General features: G+C 33.4%; 1 protein-coding gene across 1 annotated transcript in view; it reads right to left on the minus strand.

Moving 5' to 3' along the window:
- The window catches only part of LOC129805838 (low-density lipoprotein receptor-related protein 2), a 132,713-nt gene extending 130,985 nt beyond the window's left edge, over window positions 1-1,728 (minus strand). Inside the window, exon 1 of the mRNA XM_055854040.1 lies at window positions 719-1,728. The gene's annotated coding sequence lies outside the window, so the exon portion shown is untranslated. The remainder of the gene's footprint in view (window positions 1-718) is intronic.
- Between the last annotated feature and the right edge of the window lie 11,338 nt (window positions 1,729-13,066).

The following is a 13,066-nucleotide window of genomic DNA, read 5'->3' on the forward strand; positions in this document are numbered from 1 at the left end:
GTGGTTTAATAGCTCACAAAATACCTCAATCATGGGAAAATGTATCAAACACATACAGACTCTAATTGATAAATCTCGTTGGGATTTGCAAGAAATAAAGGGGATGAGTTGTTTAAGCCCCAAAGCACTATGTTGTACTTAATCCCTTTTCGTGACAAATTCATTTATCCTGTGAGCAATTTCTAGGCTGAGGGATTTTAACTCATGGCAAATATTCCTGGTTTTTGTTTTTCATAGGATATGTATATTTAATAAATGAACATGAAGTTGAATAGAAATATACATTTCACTGATCAGACATTTTCATTTTGGACTGCAGTGGAATTAGTTTATGTATATTAAAAGAAAAGATCATCCAATATAGATGGAATAGCAGCAGAAATCATAGAAAATTTCTCCAATTAAACTCTCGTGTGATTTGTGTATTTGTATTTTAAAATCCCAACACAGCCGAGAAGTTTGCACAAGAAATACACGAAGAAAGATGGTATTAAAGTTGGACGTAGAAGAGGTGAATATATGTGGATAACACACAAGAAAAAAAAGAAGATAAAAAGAAGCAACAAGTCCACGTCAACTTCTTTTCTCTCGCAAGTCTCTTCTTCAGCAATTTTTTTGAAGAAATTTACTTTGAGCCTATTTTCTCTTGCAATTTTTCCCCCAAAAAACACTTACTATAATGGACCACTTTTATCCTGTAGGAAAAACCAATTTTCACCTTTTTCTTCCCTACACTGCACTCCCACTTCTGCACAGTTGGTCACGGTCTAATCACGAGGATTCTCTGTGATCTTTGGAGTAACCAAAAAAAACTTGCCTCTATCACTTGCAACACTTATAACACCTCCTTTTCTTAAAAAAAAAAAACCGCACTTTTCACACGGTTAGGGAGATTGTCGTGAAAATTGGGAAATAAGCTATTCTTCAGCCACTCTGTTCCAATTTTGCCAGCATCAAGTTTCTTTCAAAAAAAAAAAATTGTTAATGCCTGAGAAAATAGGTGTATAGTTGGTGAATTTTCTTTTCCGCCTCTGGCCAAAGAGACTTAAACACCCAGGTTGAGAGAAAATTTTTCCACACCTGAATTTCACACACTATTCACTCAGGTATGTTCTGTTTCTCCTTCACATGAAATCTCACTTTGGAGTTTATCTCATTTGTTGTCCGCCTCCGCACAATTCTCACTTCTTGTTCATTCGTGAAATTAAGAAGAATATACTTTTATCTTTTTTATTTATTTTTTTTCTTTAAAAAGTCTAACTTAAAAGAAAAAACAAAAGAGAATTTTCCCTTCTCTACGTCTTCAACTTCTTGCCGTTTTTTTTCCTTCTTCTTTTCTGTTTGGTTTCTTATTTTAAAAAAAAAAATAATAAAATGAAGGGGGGATATCCACTTCGTGCCTTTCCTTATATCCACAATCCAACAACCGCTCCCATCGAATTCCAAAGAGCAACTAACTCAATGTGTGCGGATTTGAACACCGTTTTGCCCCCGTCAACATTCCCCATCTCACTCAATCTTCCACCTTGACACAATCTCCTTGCCTTATCACACTGTCAATTTTCTCGCTCTCTCACTCACTCTCTGCCACTCTCCATCTGGGAGCATTCCATTTAATTGTATGTACTTTGAGAGCAATGATATTTCCTTTCCACCTCACACACTCATTCAACATTCATATCCAAATCATCGTATAACATTATGCTATTTCTCCAAATCTCTCTCCAACTCCTTGCTCTATCTCTCATTCCAGGAGTCTTTCTCTCTCTCTCTCTCTTCATCTTTCCTGAGAGAGCCAATCTCACACCTTCATTGATATCCTTTTCACGTGGAAGTGATTCATTTCTTTCATTCATCACGCAACTCTTCATCAAAGCAAAACATAGGTAGCTTTAAATCGGCACAATTCACTGAAAAAAAAAGTTTTAATACACTTTGTAAATTTCTTTTTTTAATCTCCCTTTTAAAATTTAAATTTTACTTACATAATTAATAGCCTCCCTTTTTCATTCATTAAATACCATTCCAACATTTTTCACTAATTTTCTTATAAAATGTACACAGAATATTGAAAGATGCACAAGGGGCGGGGTCTAATACCGTTGTCGAATAATAAATAGGCCACACCCTCATTGGAAAAAAACAATTTGAAAGCCTTTATTACCAATAATGTGTTAGATAAGAAAAAATAATTTTATTGAAAATATTATAGGCTGAAGGGAATATGGTCAAACATACAACCTGCGAAGGGGTTTTCCATCGTTTCACCCTGGAGGTTGGTCATCAACACTAAGACGGCGATGGCCGCAAGGTAAAGTGGATGGGTTACATGCAATTATCGATGGTAATGAAGAAATAAATACATATATACATACATACATGGTCCTATCACCCCCATTTAGAATCCAAGCCCCCAATTCAGCCTGTTGTGCATACTTATTCCTCAATTCTATTCCGAATCACTGTCTCTTTATCAATCTTTTCTACATACGTAGGGAAGACTGGGGCAAAGAGTCACAAATTGAAAATTTGAAAATTCAACATCTTTCAAAATAAAAGAGATAGCGGCTTAAATTTTTTTTCCATAGATGGCCTCCATAGACCTTCTTCAAAGTCGTAAGTTTCTTAGAATTCGAACAAGGAATTCATAAAATGAAAAAAATATTGAAATTTTTAGCCATATTTTTGAAATGTTTTCCTTATGGCTCCAGCACACCTTTTAGATCAGGAAAATTTCATGAAATCGAAATTCTAAATCCTTTCTTTCTCACATGTTTTGCATAGGACTATCTCATTCTTTCACATACCAAATTCGATTGAGCTAAATTGTATTTAGAGTGATGTTTAAGAGAAAAAGAAGAGTGCGAGAGAATGAGATAGACATATGCAAAACATGTGAGAAAGAAGGGGATCCGAAATTCGACTTCATGAAATTTTCTTGATCTAAAAGGTGTGCCCGAGCCATTACAACAGATATCAATTTTGACCTACTTATTTTCCAAAATTGATGCCCTGGTAAATATTTATTAAATGATTTGGATTATTTGAATATGAAACCACTATCTATTTTAGAATTTTACAAAGATTCTTTTCTACAGAAATCCTTTTATTAAAAATGATCACTTGGGGTAAAAAGTAACAAAACGTATGGAGCGAAAAGTAACAAAGACCGAAGAAATTTCTGATGTCTCACGGCGAGAAGAAACGTCATTTCCGCGTCTCGCCGCTTTTTGTTTGCATTGGTCAAACGATTAGCAGTCTCTTGTGTGTTTTTTTTTTCTAAAATAGCTTGAAAAGCGCTTTTCTCGTTCAGATAAAGAAAACTGTGTTTTAAAAAGGTGTAGGGGAATAAATTTCCTATGAAAATATATCACCTAGCTATTTTTTTTTTTAATTCACGAAAGCTCGTAATAAAGCGAATCAAAATGTGATAATATCCCGTACCTGGTACTATTTGCCCCAGCATTTTTGAGAATGGTCACAAAATTACCTTTTAGAAAACAGCTCGATAAATGTATTTCCTTACAAAATAGAGGAAAATAACTTTCACAAAGTTGTAGAGCAGTAAATTTCCTATAAAACTGCACTAATTAGAAATTTCAGGGGCACTAGGGTAGCTTGTAAAAAAATAAAATATCCGTTTTGTTACTTTTTGCCCCTGTCTTCCCTATACATTTACACGTGGCAGTGCTATACGACAATCCATTTCCCAAGAAGCAAAATAGCTGCCTTATAGAACCAAGTATTAAACAAGTCTTTTAGTGCACTTTTAAAAGACTTAAAGTGAGAATTTTCTGTAGAAATTCCTATAGGAGCTCTTAAGATCCTTAACAGTGCGCCACTTTACTTATAGTAATCTCAGTGATGGAACCAAGAGCGTTATAAGCAAATAAAAAAATTTAAGGTTCTATAATGCCTTACTTAGGGAATTCTACAAGACTATATTAAGAAAAAATTGCTTCTTGGGTTGGGAGTGTTTTTAAATCAATGGCAGTGAATATTGCGTCAATGGCGTCGACTAAGGTAGAGTCGAAGGAACACTTATTGACACATTAGGAACTCACGTCACGACCTATTGTCAACCTTCCTGTATACCATTCGTGATAAAAAAAAAATCAACATCTGTCTCTACACTAAGAAAAAAATTGTAGATTTAACACTAAATCTACCAAAACTTTTTACATATTTAAACTGTACAAAGTCACTATCAAACTTTATGAATTTCTTAAAATATGCACGTAATATATTTTTCCATGTAGCCATTCTGAAGTGCCGTTGTCGTCGTGGTAGGCTTGTCAAACCTGATGTCACTCCAGAGAACTAACTCCAGAGAACTAAGAGTCGAGGAGCTGCTTCTTCGGGTTGAGAGATCACAACTTCGATGGTACGGACATGTTCAACGCATGAATGAAGAAAGATTCCCCAGAAAAGCTATGCAAGCCATTGTGAGGAGACCTCGGCCTCGAGGCAGACCTAGGACAAGGTGGCTGAATCAAATTCAGAATCTTGCTTTGGAACGCCTCGGGATCGAACCCGAACATCTTCCTGAAGTGGCGGAGGATCGACAAGCGTGGGCTGCTAATTTGGATGTCATGGACCCGTGACCCCAATAGGGATAAGCGGTTGAAAATGAATGAATGAATGAATATATTTTTCAGTGTATCAATTTTGATTTCTCCTCTTTTCCAAGAAGTATCTTGCCCTACCGCGGTCAGTCATTTGACGGAACGCGCTGAAAAACGACCAAAAATGTTGATTTAACTCGGTATCGATATCGATATCGAAGTACTTGTTGACAGTTTTGACGAAATTGCCAACAAGTGTTCCCTGTCAAATAGGTATTCCTATGACCCTACAACTATTCATTATGGGAACTCACTTCTTAGCGTAATTTAATAATGGGAACTGGCGCGATTTTCTTGATAGGGAGTGTATCAGGTGTTCGCCAGTTTGAAAAGTGGTCACCCTAAGAGGAAAACACTTTTTTAGTCTTGTCCAGAGCTTTCGGTTCCGATATAGATCTTCTTCAGTGGCTGGAACGGCATCAAAATTTATTTTGTAACATTTTTTTTCAATTTCTTGTTTTTACAAAGGCCATTTTTGTATAATTTCAACACTCACTCGACTAAATTGTGTTTATTAAATATTACTATTTAAATATTACAAGAAATAGTGAGAAATTTTCACAAGAAAAGACCCCCCATAGTGACATCCTACTGATGATGATCTTCCTAGCCAACAAAAATCGACCGATCCCTGAGGAAAGCTGCGAAAACACAATTTAGTCAAGTGAGTGTTGAAATTATCCAAAAATTACCTTTGTAAAAACAAGAAAATAAAAGAAAATGTTGCAAAATAAATTTTGATGCCCTTCCAGCCACTGAAATAGGTCCACATAGAGACCGAAAGCTCTGGGCAAGAGCAAAAAAGTGTTTTCCTCTTTAGGGTGACCACTTTTCCACTGGGGAACACCGGATACACTCTCTATCACTTTTTAGCAGTATCAAATACTTTTAGGCTATTCAGTTTTTTTTTAAATATTATTAACATACTTTTCATTTTTTCCTCACCTATATCCTCAGAGAAATTTATGTACATAATTGAAGATTTTTTTCTAGACAAGCGTAAAGAATTTGCTTCAATATGGACAAAAATTTCTCTAGTTAGAGGCCATGAGACAAATACAAGACATACATCAGAAATATTATGAAACAACTGCAGTCAAGATACTCAAATTCGAATGTTTAAGGGTTATAAATGACATTTCCCAATCCTTAAATTCAAATGCCATTTTCAAAAAGAAAAAAAATAATAACATTAATGACATTACGGTGATATTATTTACTTTTAGAATTTAAAAAACAAACATGTTTTTCAATTTTTTCTTATGGCTTTTACAGCTCACTATTGTTGATATTCCAACACTGAATCTCATTGTCTTCTTTGCCACTGTTTCCAGGGATTATGCTTTCTGTAAAAGCTCGAGTGTTTGAAAATAACTTTCTGACAAATCTTAATTCTAACGTATTTCCTTTGCATTTCATACAGTTCCATCCAGGAAGCAACCATGAAGTTTGATTTTTATTTACAAATTTGATATGAGGAACTCAGCTTTTATTCACCTAATTTGAATTCAACCGTCCTTCGAATTTAAAGAATTTGTATTTGAGGAACTTAACTGTAGTCTCGAACTAAGAACATTACTTGAGTAAACAGTTAGTTGTTCTACAGAAGAAGACTTTTAATTTCGATCTATTGCACTTTGGTTGGTCGTTTTACTATCAAGGAGGCATAACCTAAATTATTACTTAATGCTTTACAAATATGTGATGATATTTCACCGCCAAATTCAACATAAAATCAAATCAACAAGCTTTTCAAGACTGTCTGCCAATTTCACGCTTATAAAGGAATTTCACTGATGTAGTGCACCAAATACGAAATTCAGACTTCACACTGTGCATTTTTATGCTCATTCGTAATTGTTTTAAATTTTTAACCCTTTAAACACTTCTTTACTCATGCTGATCTAAATAGAGTTGTTTGTGGTATAGTAGATGCATATATATATATATATATATATATATATATATATATATTGCTCTCTCTTTAAGTTCAAGCAATAGAAATTAAATTTCGCCAACGGAAATCAATTTTGATCAATAGATAGTCACTCTAACTCTAAAAGTAGTGAACTAGTAAGGAAATACATTCAGAAAAAACATTCAAATTCGTAAAACAAATCACGAAATCAATCAATTTTTCACAAAATTTTCACATAGGGGAAATACTCATAATTTTGTCCAATTTCTTATTTTGGACACTTTGAGGATAAAATTGGACACTAAAAATAAATTGATTAAAATGATGGATTTTTATTCCAATATTTGATGAATAATGAATTCTATCCAAATATTTGTTCTTTTTGGAAGATTTTAACACTAAATATGCTAAATGTTGAATATGATTTGAGATGAAATTGCTTTGTTGAAAATTCAGTGTGAGCAATTGCTTACGAGAAATATGACAGAACTTCGTGGCTTACTTCAGTCTTATTTAGTTTTGGTGAAGTACTAACAAAGTTTGTTCGCTGTTTTTGAGTGATATTATTGAATATTCATTGAATATTGTGTTGATTCACGTTACTGATGATTTGTACATTTTACCTGAAGTGAGATTTGCCTTGTGAATTATATTTTTCGTGTGAAAAATGGGAAATTTTCTAAGACATTCACCAGTGAGGTCATGATCCTTATTTTGGACAGGTGTTTTTCTCACGAAATTTCGTGAAGTTTTAGCTTTTGTGAAGACTAGGTTGGACAAATGCCTGGAGAAACAAAGGAGCATCATCTCTACGAAAGAGATGTAGCGAGAAATGCCTTGAAAGGCTCCCGGAAAGGTCAGAGAATGAGCGAATCCGCACGTACTTGGAGCACCGAAGTCAACTCACTTTAATGAATGATATGGAAAGTTTCTGGGCTTCTTGTGACATTCCACGTTTCCCTTACATGATCAGGAAGAGGACTTGGTAAGATTGGTTCGTGAAATGAAGAACAATGGGCATCCTGTTGAGGCGGATTAGCTGTCCAAATTTACAGACAAGTTGTAAAAATTAATAACCAAGTTGTCCAAAATAAGAGCCAAGGTCACCTCTACTTATCAATTCATTTTTAAACGTATTAAAACTAATTTTAATAAAAATAAGACGATAAATAGCTTGCTAAGTTTCTAAACAACCCTTCTGAAAAGAGAGTAACAAGAAATGTCAATTAGTATAGAAAATATCGCACTTCAAACTTGGAACTTCGATGCTTATAAGCAGACTGTCCAAAATTATGAGCACTTCCCCTAAGTCTATGCTACTTTTTCTCACTCAAATCCAAATTGAATTTCTTGTAACGCTCATGAGAAGAAGAAGAGTGTAAAAATTTCATGAAATAAAAGTTCACATCTCATTCTTTTTCAAATGTTTTGCATAAGTTTACCCTGCTTTTTCGCACTATTTTTCTTCTTTTCAACATCACTACAAATTCAATTTAGATTTGCTTGCGAAAGACTAAGGTAAACATGTTCAAAACATTTAAGGAAGAAAGGAATGTGAATTTTGATTTCATTAAATTTTCTTGACCTAAAAAATGTGCCGAAGCCATTAAATTTAATATTTTGCTGATCAAATTTGATTTTTTATGACTCCGGCACACCTTTTAGATCAGGAAAATTTCATGTAATCGAAATTCACACATCTTTCTTTCTCAAACGTTTTGCATATGTCTATCCCACACTTTCAGACTCTTCTTCTTAATTTAAACATCAGACCAATTTAAATTTAGTTTAATCTATTTTCGAGCACGAAAGAATGAGATAGATATATGCAAAAAGTGAAAGTGTTGTGAATTTTGATTTCATGAAATTTCCCTAATCTAAAAGGTGTGCTGGAGCCATTACAAACCAATTTAGTATTCGAAATTTAATGTTTGATGCTGCTCCAACATCTTTCTGTGTTTGCAAAAATTCGTAATAGTTATACACTAATTTTAAATTCTTTAAATGTCTCCTATTAGTAAAATCAATATTTATTTTTTTTAATATAATTTAAATTTGTCGAAATATCTATCATTTCCAGTATTTTTTCTCCATTGAAAAATTAGCTTTTTGAGTTCATTGGTACAAAAACACTTTTTAGTGACTCATTCAGTTGAAAATACAATTTTTTTTACTTCTTTTCTCTCACCGAAAGTGTAGGGGGGAGAGAGAGGAGAAAATCAACATATTGTTTTATTGCCACACATCAGTGAATATCCCGAGTTGAAGTGAGTTCAAGTTCATAGATTTTTGATATTATGGAATTTCAAGTAATTTCTGCATGACACTGAAAATTCAGCAGCATTTAAAAGCATAGAGATGTATGAGCAATACCGGTCAAGCACGACGAATTCCAAAATTGGGATTTTAGCCACACTAAAAGAGCATGAGACGAAAAAAAAACTCATAAATATTGTCATTTAGACCATTTAGATGTGAAAAAGAGATAAACATGGTGCTCTAATGACCACAATTTTCTGGACGATTTTCTGTATAATTTCTCCGGCAGAAATGATTTCAGGGTTCATATGGAAATCCTTCAACTACGCACAATTTGTCGTCGCGTCTCTTTCGCTTCAATGACCAATTAATATTTGTCACAATTTGCCAACAAGTGTAAAAGCAAAAAAAAAAATCATTTATACGGGAGAAAGGAAGAGAGTGACAAAAAATTATGTCAATAAATTATGTTTGAATAGAAATGGAAGGGAGAAAGAGCAAACCTTACGATTAATTGAATTTTTACAGTGGATATGCATATAAATTTCTCTTGCAATCCAAATGCTCTGGTATATTGTTTGGTTGAAACATGGGGCATTTAATTTCTCATTTTTCTGTATTTCCCATTTTCTGATGGCTCTATTTTAAGTCATATTTACCCACAGCCGAATTGTGTGATGGCTAGAGAATAGTGAGTTTGCATTTTTAATAATAATAGCTCAATCACAAGTTTATCATTTTTAAATACCTTTGTACATTTTATTTACATTAATTCAAATTTCGAAATTTCCTTTTTCATTTGTTTACAATTTACACAGAAGCATAATGTGTGCACAACGAAAATTTTTATTTTTCATCAAATATAGGGTAGTGGCACCACTTAAAAGCCAGTAGTGCCTTACTCAATATCACCTGAAATTTTTTTTTCTTCTATCAGCAGAATACAGTAGACTCTCTCAAATTCGGGCATATGGGACCGAAATGTCAGCCGAATCAGAGAGAAATTCGGGCCACAAACTTTATGAAATGCAACGATTTTTTATTCATGTGCATATAGATATTGAGTTTACACACTGATATATAACGTAAAATGCATGAAAATCCCTCAATAATGCAAAATCACATCAAAACTAAGACAAACCATGTCAAATTTGAGCACATTTGATTCATTTGATAATCATAATCAAACTTGAAAAATGACAACAAACTTTTTTCAAATCTAACCGCTGCCCGAATTAAAAAGTAGCCCGATCTTAAAAGAGCCGAATTAGCGAGAGTCTACTGTATTTGAGAATTAGGGTAAGGTTTTGCACCTTCGTAATGTTGCAGCTTTGTAAAAGTTGATTTTTTTCCAAGTTACTAAATGAATTTCATTCATGGACATATAATCTAAAAGCTAGTCCTACATCTCACATTTCCTGACAAACTTGAAAGCCTAGGCCTTTTTCCTGGGTCCAAACGGCAAAAATAAAAAATGGACCTAAAATCCTAATTCTGATGTGTAATATTTTATGCATTTTTGCACACTGCAAGTGTCTTTTCGAAAATGCAACTATTCCAAGTTATAGAGGGTTTATACTGGTTAATATTTACCGTGAAAATCTTTTGCTTGAAGGGGATCGTTTTTGTGGGTGGAGGAAAATTCATAAAATTTACCACCCTTGCAGCTCTGGAAAATTTAATTTTGCAGCTTCGTAAAAACATCTGTCAAAATTACTGACGACCGAATTTGAGAATTCCTCACTGTTTTGGGTCACACTGTGCACGCCGCTCGGGATATTTGACTCATCAGAGATTCCATTGAATAAATTCACAAGAAAATTTTGGGATATTAAATAATTTTCTTGTGAATTTTCTTGAGAGGTAGACCCTATCTGTGCTGAATATTAAAGAAAAATCAAAAAATTAAAAATATTAAACTTCAGAGGAAGAAACCTATAAGAATTCACAGATACTATATAGAGATCCTTGTTCATTTAAGAAATGGTCGACAAAATTCCAAGCAGTGTAGACATAAAAATCACTCCATGTTTACTGTTGCCTCAGTCTACCCCTAAGCAAAATTATTTCAAAGCCTTTCAAAGACTCTAAAACAAGGATTTTCATCTTAAAATTATGATTTTTTCCAATTATAATAGGGCCATAGGGTAAATTAAGCTAATTCAAAACCTGCTCTAAATGGAATTTTTTCGCTACTCCAAATGGAAACGTCATTGTTTTCATAATAAATACAGTACTAAATTATTATATTTGTATATTTTCTATACCACAGTTTCATTATTTAGTTAATTGTGCTCCAAACAAAGCGAAAATCCATTCATATTCACAAATTTTAATTTGTTAATTTCTCAGAAAAATTAAAAGTGTACCTTTTCACCATCGAATTTTTCATAGATCGACCATGTTTTCCAATGAAAAACACAATAAAGTGACTGTTATTTATTCGTTTTGTTTAAAATTTATGTCATATTTCTGGCTAATTTTAGTTAAATTATGTGCTAACCTTTATTGTTAACGGTACGTGAAGTTTTCAAATGAAATAATTACCTATTTCGTGAACAAAAAGGGTTTTTCTGAAGTGTCTGCAAATGCTTCAATAAGAAACCCCGGAAATGATTTTTTTGGAAAGATTTTCTTATTGTTTTAGATGGGAAAGGAGAAAAGACCAGGACTAAGAACAAAACCTGTAGGGTAGAGTAAGTACTTTTCGCCACCTTAAGGTTTGACACCCTTATAATTCTTACACTTTTTGTCGAAATAAAATGAAATTTTGTGTACAAGCGCTTTGAAGCATTGTCTATATATTAAGCCAGGAGACTTTCCGGGAACTTTTGAGTATCTGGTTGAAAAAGTACATTTCCTGCAACAATGCATGTTTCAGTACTTTTCGCCACCTTGTAAACACTTTTTCGCCACTGTGTAAGCACTTTTTCGCCACTTGTTTTCAATTGATTTTTAAGAAACAGCAGCATTCGAAAACCCCTAAAAGTACACGGCACAGTACTTTTCTTATTTAACACCGATATTAGACAATTATTAGAGTATTTCGAATTTCGAATCATTTTTTGCACATTTTTTATTTGCGACAAAAATCAATTGAAAATTATGCTTGTTTCAACTAAATTCCGCGAGGAGCGCCACTTGTAAAATGCTTGGAAAAATGAGTGGCGAAAAGTACTTACACAACCAAAAAAGTAAGCCCTATTTCACCACATCCGTATTTCTTTATTTTTTTTTTTTGGAAAACATTATCAAAAAATGATATTAGAACAAAGCTTAGGTTATTAACGGATTGACTTTCAGTGAAAAAATATCGAATACTGTACTGAAAAAAACATAAAATAATGCAAAACAATTTGTCGGAGCGTTGACAAGTTTATTAAGAACTCCATATTTTTTGGTGACTGTTCACCTTGTCGACAATTTCTTTAATTAACTTGCAAATAATCTAGTCGGTGGAGCATCTGATATGGTTTTCTGATTCATTTAGCTAGAGGTCACGAAATAACACTCATTTCGTAGTTCCATGAACTCATAATTTTCTTAAAATGTGATTTTAATTTAGGTGGCGAAAAAGGGCTTACTGGCGAAAAAGTACTGACTCTACCCTACTCAGGAGGAACTCAACAAGGTTTTGGAAGCCTTTCGTCGCGGTTTCACTTAGGGGAGACCGGGGTACCTATAGCCAGGGGTAAAAGTAGACAGTGGATTTTTCTCGTTTTTCTTAAAATGTACATCGAGCAAAGTATTTTTTAATAAAAGTAGGAACACATCCCCATATTCCCAGAAATATTTATAATTCTGATCCTGTTATCCTACAATTTAGAAACATTTTTATAAAATGGGTATAAAATTGTAGTTTTGATGTTACAGTTTTTGGACCAGCATTTGGTTTTCTGAATTTCTAGTCAAGATTTCATAGTTTTACCTCGTTTCTGGTTTAATAAACCTAATTAAAAAATATTTTTCACTTGGATAATAATTATCCACTTTTTTTTATAAGATGATAAACACTGAAACAGCCCTCGGGGCAGTTGTAGTCACTCTTCCGTGGCGGGCTAAAACTATCAATGATTTTTCACTAATAGATGGATAATTGTTAGATGTAAAAGTACTATTGATATTCCAAGCAATATTGCCATATGTATGAGCAACTTGAGAAATAGATTTTTCAGAATGTTTGCATTAATTTTGCCTCAATTACAAAAATGTCATAAAAAAGTTGGCTAAAGCCATTTTCTTTAGGTTTAAGTAACATATTTAG

The sequence above is a fragment of the Phlebotomus papatasi genome, chromosome 3, assembly GCF_024763615.1.
Source record: "Phlebotomus papatasi isolate M1 chromosome 3, Ppap_2.1, whole genome shotgun sequence".
In the NCBI taxonomy this organism is placed as follows: Eukaryota; Metazoa; Arthropoda; class Insecta; order Diptera; family Psychodidae; genus Phlebotomus; species Phlebotomus papatasi.